General features: G+C 41.7%; 1 long non-coding RNA gene across 1 annotated transcript; it reads left to right on the top strand.

The window, feature by feature from the left end:
- Positions 1-289: 289 nt before the first annotated feature.
- LOC309717947 lies at positions 290-4,577 on the top strand. The gene is made up of 3 exons (XR_014279851.1): positions 290-304; positions 3,790-3,904; positions 4,513-4,577. It is a non-coding gene; the product is annotated as an uncharacterized lncRNA (long non-coding RNA).
- The last annotated feature ends 5,244 nt before the right edge of the window (positions 4,578-9,821 follow it).

Below are 9,821 nucleotides of genomic sequence, written 5' to 3'. Positions count from 1 at the left end.
AAATGAGAAGGTTCTATGAAGAGCAGGCACCAGCCCGTTAGCCGATGTTGTTGCAGATATGCGCTTCGGCTTCGTGGGCCATATTTTACGCCTACCCCCTCATCGCCCAGCTAAGATTGCTATTACATGGCGTCCACGCACTGGCAAGCGAAAGCAAGGCCGACCAAAGACCACATGGCGTCGGACATTCATGGACGATCTGAGAATTGTCGACATTGCCTGGGACGAAGCTGAAGCAGTTGGAGATCACTAGCTGCCCGATGCGCCGCCCGGTGTAGGAGGAACTAAGTGCTAAGTGTGCTAAGTAAGTAAGTTTCCTTTGTTTTATTATAGTTTCAGAATCAGAGAAACTTTATCAATCCCAGAGGGAAATTGAGTTGTCATAGCAGCAAATACACAACAAGCATTCATATAAAATGAGTGTAGAAACACAGAGTTCTAATAGATACGTATTAAGATAAATATAGAGATATAGGTATAAATATAAAAGGACAAGTACGTGTCCAAATATATGGCGTGGTGTACAAAAGTGACAGTGTGCACTGTGATTAACTTTGATCCACATGTGTGGATATGACCCAAGAGTCTGACAGCAGCAGAAGGAACGACCTCCTGTAACGTTCCCTCAGACAGCCAGGTTGAAGGAACCTGTTGCTCAAACTGCTCTTCAGACTGCCCACTGTGTCATGGAGGGGGTGGGAGTCATTGTCCAAGATTGCTGCTCTGCCATTGATCACCTCCTCCATCATCGAGCATCATGCCAACGACAGACTCGGCAATCCTGATGAGTTTGTTCAGTCTGTCCTTTGCTTTGATGCCTGCACCCCAGCACACCACAACAACAGACTGATAAAACAAATAGATCAGCCTGCTACATACATCGAAGGATCTGAGCCTTCGTAGATAGTAAAGACCGTTTTTGTTGGCAGACCACTTTTATTCCATTTCAGTTCAGTTTTTCTCAGATGGACTGGTTATTGTACAAGAGTCTTCCTCCGTGATGAGAAATGAAGCAGATGTTTACTATCGTTACTATTTGTTTGTCAAATTTTGATATAATAATAACAATAACAATAACAATAATAATAATAATAATAATAATAATAATAATAATACATTTGTATAGCACCTTTCAAGAAATACAAGGATGCTGTGGAAATAATTCATCTGAATTTCAGGAGTGAGACCTTTCCGTCTGCCAATGTCAAATCTAAATCAAAACGTAGTCCCAGCTACTGAAATAAATAAACATTAATTGAATTAATTTGAAGGTTGTAAACCTTACATCAACAGTTATGAAATTATTAACTTTCTGAACAATCAGTTCTCTGGAAACGGAGTGTCTCTGATCCTGGAAGATCCTCGGCCCTCCGTGCACAGAGAGGTCTAACGTTTCTGTAATAAAGTCTTCTGTTTCCCTGATGAGCATCAGTAGTTCATGTAAACTATCAGCAAACATTTGATTCCTTTCTCCTGTTGGCTGCAAACAGCTTTACAACAGTTTTATTGTTCCACAAGCATCAGTACGATCCTGAAACATCACACCTGCTTGTACTTGTGGACTAAGTTTGCACTAAAACCACAGTTTGAATTCAGTTTTTATATTTATTCTTTGTTCTCAGACCAAGGCTGCAGTTTAGAGAATAAAAACTAAGACTGTCTTATAAACATTACATGTATAATGACATGAGTCTTAATGGTATCATTGTTTTATTAAGTCACTTAATTCACACTGGATTCACAGTCTGGATTTTTGCTGATTTTCTTCGCTGGCTTCAAACAACCTAAACGTTATTTATATAGTAGCTCTTTTGCAGCCTTACTGCCCAAATAGCTATAGCTCCAACCCACCAAAACGTGACCTGGACACACATAAGGTTGCATTAATGCATGCACAAGTTGCATTACCAGCAGGGGGAGATAATTTATTTAAAGGCAAGAAGTCGGTAGTACGAAAAAGACGTATGAAGCAAATTCAAGGGTTCTTAATTTCTAGAATAAGCTAAGCGGCTAATATGTATATACATGTAAATGTGTTAATAATGTCTGTTTAAACACTTTCCTGTGATTATTTTCATGTTGGCTTGAAATAAAATATTTCCCTCTGCTGTTACTGCAGATTAATTTAACTTCCACATGCGTGTCTATTACACGGTTTGCTGTGATATCCAGATGAAAGTTCACACGCATGTCTGCTTTAAGCGCTTCTAATGCATAACTACTGTATAACACTTTTCACAGCTTTGGTGGTTTCAGTTTGTAGTATACATGTTTATTCTCGTCATATAGGCGTGTCTTCCTTTGTATAATCAGCTGCTCTGCTGTACATTTATCCATGTTTGTGATTAGTCACATGCTGCCACTGTCACTCCTTTCACGTAAACGCGCTTGTAGCTAGATTGGGAAATGCTAGTTTAATCTAGTGAGTTGATAACCAGCTAACCTGCCAAAGTGTTAGTGTAAGAGAATCTGATGTGTGAGTGTTTGTGGGACATGAATACTCCTGGTCAATCAGCCGGCATACCCGAGGCTCATCCCTCAGAGGACATCCTGCAATCCACCAGATTGTTCAGTGTCCTGGTGCAATCACATTACATTTTTCATTAACACAGTGTCAGGGACCAAGCAGTAGGCATAAAGGACACAGGTGTTTAATTCAAAAACAGGGGTTTTATTGACCCAAAAATATGAAAATATATTTAACAAAACCAAAAAACTTAAACAGGCAGACCAATAAAAGAGGTCAACTCAATAGACGAAAGTCAAGCTAACAATTAATAAAACTTCAAACAAACATAAGACAGACTGACCTCCTGAAATGACACACGGGGGAACTTTAATACTGGCTTAGCTAAACCACATGACACACACGGGGAAAATAAAATGGCTGCCGTATAACCAACTAGTACAAAACAATTAAACAAACTTAAAACACCCCCCAGGCAATGAAGCATGTGGTTTCACCCAATTAGGCTGTCAGTGGTACTTCAGCTCTCCCAGCACTTTGCCACACCTTTTGCCAGACAGGAGGAGAAGCCAAACCCAGCTAAGTCAAACAAAGATGCATTAATATAACATAAAACACAACTTTGACCTTGCAGTGTTAATATGTGTGCACGCCATATAAACATTGGTGTGTGTGATGGAAAAATAAATATATTTAATAAAGAAACAATATTGAACAATAAGTAGAATATATTTAAAGTAGTGACTGCAAAGTAAACTAAAGCGAATCAACTGGTGGTGAGGTGTGGAGCTTGCCATCACACAGCCATGGAACATGTTGCTGTACTAGAGTCAGTAATTACATCAGTTACAATTATATTGTTGTCTCAGAAAGGGTCCTCAGTCATCTGCGGGTCAGTCACCTGATTTCAATACGTGTAGGCGAGGAGGAGAAAAGCAGAATGCTCTATAACGGAGATACAGACATTTCTTTTACATTTATTGCACAAAAGGACAAATGTCCAGAAACTCCATTATCCAGCTAACACAACTTTGGGCTTTTTGCAACCATCTCCACAGAAACTTTTCTTAGCTCAGGTGTACCCCAACTCTAAATCTCTGCCATCAGTATATTCTGAGCTAAAGATGCCTTTGTTCATAATACTTCAATACTTTTAAAAACCTCTACTAACCCTATGGATTCTACAAAAAGACTTTAGCAATCAGAAAACAAAGAAAAAAAAAACAGTTTAACTAGTACACAATAACTGGTGAATCTAAATGTCCCCTAGGTTTGAATGTGAGTGCTAATGGTTGTCTGTCTCTGTGTTGGCCCTGCAACAGACTGGCGACCTGTCGAAGGTGCACCCTGCCTCTCCGCCTTCATGTGACCCTGATGAGGATAAGTGGAAGAGAATGGGTGGATGGCTTAACATTAAAACCAACAATTTCCCAAACAGTATGTTGCAATTCTCCAAAACAACCGGTTAAGGCGCGGGTCAGGAGTGGGTGGGGGAGCTCTGGTCCTTGGACCTAAGAGGATTCTGGGACTTCCATTGTGTTTATTTCTCAAGTTATTTACTGTTTTACTTTGAAATCCTTGTTACTTTGTTATTCGTGTTAGCTTTTGCTTAGTTTTCTCTTATTAGTAATTGTCTACTTGCGCTATAGCATCACTTGTGTTTGATTTACAACACCTGTTCGCAATCAGACAGTCAGTCCTCTCACTGTATATGGAGCCAGCTGTCCCCGTTCTCCTTGTCAGATTGTTTTTGAACTCCTATTAGCCAAGCGTTCCAGCAATTCCCAGAGTTCCTTCTGTTTCTATAGGCTTTTCGGAACATTTTTGGGATTCTGCCTTTTGCCTGCTGCTCTGTTTGCTCTCACTCACTTATGTCTAACCTTTGCCTGATACAGATTTTACATTCTGCTTCTTAAGTCTGTCACTTGGGTCCTCTTCTACCACAACAACCATGACAAAAACTGAAAACATTTTTTTAGGTGTCATATTTTTATTACAAAGTAAGTTTAAGTTTTTCTGTTTGGTTTTTTTGTTGCCATAATTAGGTTTCCATTCGACACCACCTCCTCCAGTCTCTCCGCGGCAGCATTCCAGACGTTCCTGTCAGCATGTATGGAAACGGGACAAGTGCTCGCTCCCACTGCAAATACACAATGATTCTGGACAGTGTCCTGAGTCTGGTGGCCTCCTTTGATCTTGAGGTCACATTACAGAAGGGGCCTGGCCCTTGCAGCCTGGATATCCCCCTCTGTGAGTGTAATCAATCATGTCTGAAATCTGAGCACCGTTGCTTCAGTCTTTTGTGTCTGAAGCGTTAATCTGTTCATGTTTACAGTTAAATTTGAGCATCAGGCAAAGGGGTTGGGAACGGAGCAAGTCTCGTTCACAGTGGGGTGTATTCTACTGACAATGACGCACAATGACATCTGCTATGTGCCTGCCTGTCTGTCCAGGAAAACCGATTCCTTCTCTGTCGCTGTTTGAGGGTTTGTAAACTTTTTTCCATTCAAGTCATCAGTTTAAGGATTAAGTGCTTCATATAATGTCTGTGAAGGTTCTCAGTAATCCAGGTCATCGTAGTCAAAGGAGCTTGCAAAGAAAAGCGTCTGGACTTCTTTAAGTTACTTGAAGACATTTCACCTCTCATCCGAGAAGCTTCTTCAGTTCTAAGGTCAAATGGTGGAGAGTCCCAGATATAAACCTAGTGGGAGTTTCCCCCCACAGAGGGACAAAAGGACCCCCTGATGATCCTCTAATCGCCTGAGCCAAGGTGTGAAACTGGGTGTGGGTCCCAATCAGCCAGAGTTTCGGGTGTGTTCATTGTGAAACCTGGCCCCACCTTATCATGCGAATTCCTGAGGTCAGATGGCCCAGGATGTGAGTGGGCGTTAAGGCGTCTGGGAAGGGATCTCAAAACTGGATTATAGATGGCGGAGAGTTGGTGTCGTAAACCCCCGCCTCTGTTCAAAGATGGTCGCTCACAGTGGACATAGATGCTTCTTTCACTCCTCTTTCAAACCATCTGTCCTCTCTGTCCAAAATGTGAACATTGGCATCCTCGATAGGATTGGATAAAGGACACTCTTTCGAGGATGCCAATGTTCACATTTTGGACAGAGAGGACAGATGGTTTGAAAGAGGAGTGAAAGAAGCATCTATGTCCACTGTGAGCGACCATCTTTGAACAGAGGCGGGGGTTTACGACACCAACTCTCTGCCATCTATAATCCAGTTTTGAGATCCCTTCCCAGACGCCTTAACGCCCACTCACATCCTGGGCCATCTGACCTCAGGAATTCGCATGATAAGGTGGGGCCAGGTTTCACAATGAACACACCTGAAACTCTGGCTGATTGGGACCCACACCCAGTTTCACACCTTGGCTCAGGCAATTAGAGGATCATCAGGGGGTCCTTTTGTCCCTCTGTGGGGGGAAACTCCCACTAGGTTTATATCTGGGACTCTCCACCATTTGACCTTAGAACTGAAGAAGCTTCTCGGATGAGAGGTGAAACGTCTTCAAGCAACTTAAAGAAGTCCAGACGCTTTTCTTTGCAAGCTCCTTTGACTGCTTCATATAATGGACAGACTGTAATAGTTGCCTCAAAACAATGTCTGACTTTGATTGATTTTTTTAAAAATTGACATAAATTGTTTCAAAATGCTCCAACCAGCTTGAAGTTCTTCATCACAGGCATTAAGATTTGATGATTGTCAGTCAGTTGGGTGGGATATACTATTAAGTTTTTTGCAAGTGAAAATTTTCCCATTAAAGTTGATATATTAGAAGCAGGGAAATGGGCAATCGTAAGGTTATGAGTGAGGGTCAGAGTATCTCCAGAACTGCAGCTTTTGTGGGGTGTTCCCACTCTGCAGTGGTCAGTATCTGTTGAAAAGATCATTGATGTGCATTGGGAGTGAAGGCTGGTTCATGTAGTCTGACCCATCAGATGAGCTACTGTAGCTCAAACTGCTGAAAAGGTTCATGCTGGTTCTGATAGAAAAGTGTCAGAATACTCAGTTCTTCAGTTTGTGTATGGGGCTGAACAGCCACACACCAAACAGGGTTCCCATGCTCACCCCTGTCCACCACTGAATGCATGCGATCAGAACTGGACCGTGGAGCATTGAACGGTGGGCCGGTCTGATGGCTTGGTGTGTGTGCTTCACTTACACTGTGGGAAGAAGGCGAGCTGACGGAGGGAGCGTGATGCTTTGGGCAGTGTTCTGCTGGGAAACCTTGGGTCCAACATCATGTGGACGTTACTTTGACATATACAACTAATCACTACTATTGTTACAGACTGCCATGTGTGGCAGGCGGGATGAAGGACCCAAAATGCAGGACTCACGAGAAACAAAGGAGTGAACTCAGGGAGGCAGTTTTAATGCTGTATCAAAAACTCGAATAATACAAACAGAGGAAAATAAAATAAAATTGAAACTAGGAGCTGACGGGAAACAACTAGGGAAACGAGGCACATGGAGAAACGGACAGCAACGTCGGGTAACGATGCAACAACGGGCAGAGGAAAACAAAGGGCTTAAATACACAAGGGAGTAACGAGGGAACAGGAAACAGGACTAATCTGACAAAAGGAGGAAGCAAAACTGAAAACACTGAGCACTGGACGAGACTGTCAAAGTAAAACAGGAACCAAGAGACATTCACAAAGACGCAGACTTGACACTGGGACACGGAGACATGACTGACTGGGGAGACAGGGGGAACATAGAGACACGGGTGACTAGACAGTAGAGCTGGGTGATAGAACGATAACGATATGTATTGCGAAATAACTTTTTCTCGATAGAAAAGTTAAACTATCGCGATAGACCTCACCGCTCTTGTCCTCTTAAAAAAAAAAAAGAAGAACAGCCAATCCAAATTAAGTAGCGCAGAGCCGAACCAATCACAGCCGCAGCGTCACGTCAGGTGACTTGTTACGTACAGCACAAGTGCCAAGCCGCACATGTGTATTTGTTTGGGAAGCAGCCAGCCGCCGTGCCGCCCGGGTAACAGAGGAAATGAGTGTGCCGACTAGAGAAACATCAACCGAGAGCGTGACCGAAGGTTACCGAAGAGAAAACAGATGATGGTTCCAACGCCGGAGAGATTGTCGAACGGAAGAGCCACAGAAGTTCCGTAGTGTGAAGGTATTTCTGCTATTTCAAGTCTGACAAAAAACAGAGTAGCGTGCACTGTAAATGTGCCGAAAGCAAGTCTGGAAATACAATAAAGCGGTGCAGCTCAATCTGACTGGAAGCGCTAATTCGTCATTCGGCTTTTGTCAGACTAAAGTAACTGTTAAAACTGTTTGAAAAGCTCAGCTATACAACAAGGAGAGATTGAGAATTTCCTTTTAGTTCTCAGTTTATTTGATATTGACAAAAGTTAGTCAGTTTTGTCTGTTCTTCTGTAAAACAAACTAAGATTTATTTTTAGAATTAATATTTTGTTTCTAAGTGGAATTGACAATTTAGTCTGTTTCGTTTGTTCTATTTTGAAACTTAAACGCTTTAGCGGCTGCCTTTTGTGTAGTTTGCAATATTTGCCTTTATTTATCTGAAAAAGTCTCATGTTCCTTAAGTACATCTACCCTGTTGAACTTATTATGGGAAATAAATATTTAAATAAAAACAAGCTGCTGATTATTTCACATTTTACTTGTGAGCAACGGCACATTTAAATCTTACAAATATAGTTATTTGGCTTGTATCGTGATATGTCGTTATCGCCTGAAATGAAAAAACATATCGTGATATGAAAAAATCTTATATCGCCCAGCTCTAGTAGACAGGAAACGTGGAACACGGGGAAGGCAAAGTAACAGAAACCTAAAGACTATAAACTAAGAATATACCACATGGAGAACAATAAGGAGAAGCAAAACCAGAAAAACACAAACACTAGCAGCACGACACAGACCATGTACACCCTTCCAAGGATGCCGTATTCCCTGATGGCTGTGATCGGCAGCATAAAACACCGTTCCACAAATCAATAATAGTCAAGGAATGGTTTGAGGAGCACAACAACAAGTTGATGTTGACTTGGCTTCCAAGTTCACCCAAATGTCTGAAAAGTCCTGAGAATGGGAATGTGAGGAAATGCCTGAAAGTGTCTGTCAGTGTTTAGACGACTGTACAATAGATGACTAAAATATGATTTCTTGTGTTTCGAAAAGAGAAATGTTACAATTACCTAATTAATTGGATTAAAAGTCACGGCATCATCAAATCTAATATTTATCAACATAAAAGCTCAAAACTGTAGCTGTCTGGATGCAGTGGACTGACTGCACAGTTTGTTTATGTAGTCCTAGGAAAAGTTTCAGGACACCGGCCCTCGAGGACTGGAGTTTGACACCCCTGCTCTTTAGTTACAGTGGCATGGTGCAGATGACTTTAAGACTGAACTGGCTCAAACATTCGCTCTGTTTTAACACCTGCTTTGCTGCTTGGGCTGCAGACAAAGTATTATTTTGTCTGCCCACGTCTCTGTGCTCATTCTATCTCTTGTGAGCACATTCAGAGAGAAAAGAAGTAGAACAAACAATTGAAAACACTTCTGCAGTTTTACTTTAGTCGTCACTCAAGTGTACACGCAGCTTTCAGATGGCGTTTGATGTAACATTCCCGTCTTTGAACTTTTAGACTCTTCTTATTCTCTGAGCATGTATTTGTGATGTAAAACAATCATTTACTCATGCATCAGGTATGCAGCGGCTCAGGAACGCCTTAGATCCGAAAGCATTGTGTCGAGCCTGGAGAGCACACAGCATAAGTAATTCAGCACACCATTCACAAAACAGCTTTGTATTTTACCTGATGATGAACTTCAAACATGTCACAGTGTGGAGCTCATCTTCAAAAGTTTCACTTTATTATGGCCATCTGGAGACCTGCAAAATCCCGAAGAGGAGAAAGTTAGACTTAACATCAATAACTCATTACTAGACATTAGTGTGTGCTCTGCTGAGGAGACAGGCAGGGATGGTGGAGATTTACTCTAATCGAGAAGTTAAGACTCAAAAACAAAGAGAGACTTCCCAGGTTTAAAGAATAATACAGGGAGAAAAAGTAGCGCAGTCAGTAGGATATGCACAGAGACGGGAAACTTGGGTGATTCGCCACAGACCAAACTACAATTAAAAAGCTTAAACTCAAATACAACTCTGCACAACTCAGTAGAGCTGCACATTCAACTAATAGTTCTCTGTAAGGTCATTACCTCAAGCAACCCCTCATCTTCTTTTACCCTGTCCTTGCTACATAATTAGTAATGCATCCTGTCCCCATCCTTTCGTATTTGCAAATGAGTCTGGTGGATGGGACAAATAGCAGGGCAAGT

Source organism: Aulonocara stuartgranti, assembly GCF_965226115.1.
Source record: "Aulonocara stuartgranti genome assembly, chromosome: 11".
NCBI classification, from domain to species: Eukaryota; Metazoa; Chordata; class Actinopteri; order Cichliformes; family Cichlidae; genus Aulonocara; species Aulonocara stuartgranti.
Note: the sequence above shows the minus strand (reverse complement) of the source record. Positions and strands in the feature narration are given on the sequence as shown.